This window comes from Petaurus breviceps, unplaced genomic scaffold, assembly GCF_028583685.1.
Source record: "Petaurus breviceps papuanus isolate PSGF00001 unplaced genomic scaffold, PetGlider_PUasm1.0 91133, whole genome shotgun sequence".
NCBI classification, from domain to species: domain Eukaryota; kingdom Metazoa; phylum Chordata; class Mammalia; order Diprotodontia; family Petauridae; genus Petaurus; species Petaurus breviceps.
This window is the reverse complement of record NW_027187419.1, coordinates 66,767,142-66,770,529: the sequence shown is the minus strand read 5'-3', so window position 1 is coordinate 66,770,529 and position 3,388 is coordinate 66,767,142.

Below are 3,388 nucleotides of genomic sequence, written 5' to 3'. Positions count from 1 at the left end.
GAGAGAGAGAGAGAGAGAGAGAGAGAGAGAGAGAGAGATGGGAAATTCTTCAAACTTGCTCACATTTAAATTTCTTCAAAGAAATTTAAACACATATACACGGTAATAGAAAGTGATCTTACTCAACAGGGAAGTAGGAGGCAAAAGGCATGAAAGAAAGGGGGAGTGATAAAAGGGAGGGCAGATAGAATAAGTCAGTGATCAGAAGAAGCAAAACAGACTTTAGAGAAGGGATAAGATAAAAAGAGAGAGAGAAGGATAAACAGAAGAAAATAAGATGGAGGGAAATTCATACGTAATAAACAACTGGGAAAGTGAATGGAATGAATTTGCTCATAAAATGGAAGCAGAGAGCATAATGGAGTGAAAACCAAACACACTTGAAACAGAGAGACATACACAGTTGAAATAAGGGGCTGTTGCAGTACCTATTTTGCTTAATTACAATTAAAAAAGCAAAGGTAGCAGTCATTATCTTAGACAAAGCAAAAGCAGATTTAATCAAAAGACATAAGCAGGGAAACTAATCATGCTAAAAGGAAACCATAGACAAGGAAGTAATATCAGTACTAACTATATGTGCACCAAATGGTATAGCATTTAAAATTCTTTAAGGAAAAGTTAAGAGTTACAAGAGGAAATAAAACTATACTTGTGGGACACCTCAGCTTTCCCCATTCAGAGCTAGATACATTTATCCATAAAATAAATTAGAAAAAAGTTAAGGAAATGAATGGAATTTTAGCTAAGTTACATATGGTAGATCTCTGAAGAAAACTGGATGGGAATAGAAAGGAGTATACCTTTTTTCAGCTGTACATGACACCTTCAAAAAGTTGGCCATGTACTAGGGTGTGCAAACCTCACAACCAAATGCAGAAAAGCAGAAATGTTAAATTAATACTTTTTAGACTACAATGCAATAAAAATTACTTTATAAAAGACCATGGAAGCATAGAATAAGTTAATTGGAAACTCAGTAATTTAATCCTAAAGAATGAGTGGATCAAAGAACAAATTATAGAAATAATCAATTATTTCATTAAAGAAAATGACAACAACACAACATTCCAAAATTTGTGGGATGCAACCAAAGAAGTATTTAAGGAAAAATTGTTTTTTCTTAATGTGTACATCAATAAAAGAGAAAAGATCAATGAACTGGGCATACAACTAGTAAAACTAGAAAAGGAATAAATTAAAAATCCTCCATCAAACACTGAAATGGAAACTGTGAAAATTGGAGGATAGATCAATAGATGCAGAAAAAGACTTTGCTGAAATACAGCACCCATTTAATCCTATTAAAAACACCAAAAATCATATGAATCAATGAAGTCTCCTTTCTTAAAATGATAAGTAGTATTTATCTAAGACCAAGAGCAAGCATTATCTATAATGGGGAAAAACCTGAAGCTTTCCCAATAACATCAGGAGTGAAGCAAGGATGTCCATTATCACCACTATTATTCAACATGGATACTAAAAATGCTAATAGTAGCAATAAGACAAGAAAAAGCAATTGAAGGAATAAAAATAGGCAATGAGTAAACAAAATTTTCACTCTTTGCCTATGATATGATGGCATACTTAGAAAAACCCTAGAGAACTAACTAAAAAGCTGGTTGAGAAAATTAACAATTTTAGCAAAGTTGCAAGATATTAAAAAAAACCCAAATAGATCACCAGTATGCTATCAACAAAACCCAGCAGCAAGAGAACAAAAGAAAAAGTCTATTTAAAATAACTGCAGACAAAAATAATATTTGGAAGACAAAAAGAGGATTATAGGAAAATAGATATTTTTGTAGGTAAAATAGATAATTTTGATTATGAAATTAAAATGCTTTTGTGTAAGCAAAGCTAATGCAGCCAAAATTGGAAAGAAAACAGGAAATGAGGAAAAAATGTATCATGTTTCTCTGATAAAGGTCTCATTTCTCAAATGCAGAGGGAACTATAGACAAATTTGTAAAAATCAAAGCTAACAAGTCACATGAAAAAATGCTCTAAGTCACTACTGATTAGAAAGATGCCAATTAAAAGAACTCTGAGATACCTCCTCACACCTATCAGACAGGTTAATATGACAAGGAAAATTACAAGTGGGGGAGATGTGGAAAAATTGGGACAGGAATTCACTATTGGTGGAGTTGTGAACTAGTTCAACCATTCTGGATAACAATATGGAACTATGTCTGTAAAACTGTGTATACCCTTTGACCCAACAATATCACCACTAGGTATATATTCCAAAGAAATAATAGAAAAGGGAAAAGGACTCATTTGTATGTAAATTTTTGTAGCAACTCTTTTTATGATGGTAGAGAACCAGAAACTGAGGGGATGTACATCAGTAGCTGAGTGGCTGAACAAATTGTGTCATATGTTTGTGATGGAATACTATTGTTCTGTAAGAAATGATTAGGGGAATGGGTTCAGAAAAACTTGAGGAAATTTATATGAACTTATTCAAAGTGAAATGATTAGAACCAGGGGAATATTGTACAAAGTAATAGCAATATCATAAGGATGAGCAACTGTGAAAGATTTAGCTGCTCTGATAAAGATAATGATCTGAAGATCCCGTGGAAAAAATGATATTTCTCCTGGAGAGAAAACGAATGAATTCTGCATTCAAATTGAAGCATACTTCAAAAAAACACCATTATTTTTATTGCTTCATATTTTATGTATTTTCTTTTTTAACATGGCTCATACAGAAATATATTTGGCATGACCTTACATGTATAATCAAAATCAAAGCACTTGCCTTCTCATCATCATTATTATGATAATCATTGTCATCATTATTCTCATTACACATGGGCTTTTCCTGTACGTTGATTAATTCTGAATAGGTGCAGTAACACAAAGCACGGAGAACCCCAAAGGACAGAGAAGGAAGACTTGGGCAAAACATAAGCTACTTGTGGGACTCAGGGCAAGTCACTTAACCTGTCTCTCTGCTCCAGAAATCATTGCTCCTTTCCTTTCCCTTTCCTTCCTCTCTTCCTTCTCTTCCTTCCTTCCTTCCCTCCTTTTCTTTCTTTCTCTCTCTTACCCTCCTCCCTTTTTTCTTTCTCTTTCTTCCCTTCCCTCTGTTCCTTCTTTTCTTTCTTTTTTATCCTTCCCTTCCTCCTTTCCTCCCTATCTTTCTTTCTTTTTCCTTTATTTGTTTCTCTTCCCTTTCCTCCCTTCCTTCCTTTTCTTTTTCTTTCTTTCTCTCTCCCTTCCTTCCTCCCTTTCTTCCTACTTTTCTTTCTTTCTCTTTCTCTCTCTTTCCCTCCTTCCCTTCCCACTTTTTCTCCCTCCCTCCTTCCCTTCCTCTGTTCTTCCTTCCTTCCTTCCTTCCTTCCTTCCTTCCTTCCTTCCTTCCTTCCTTCCT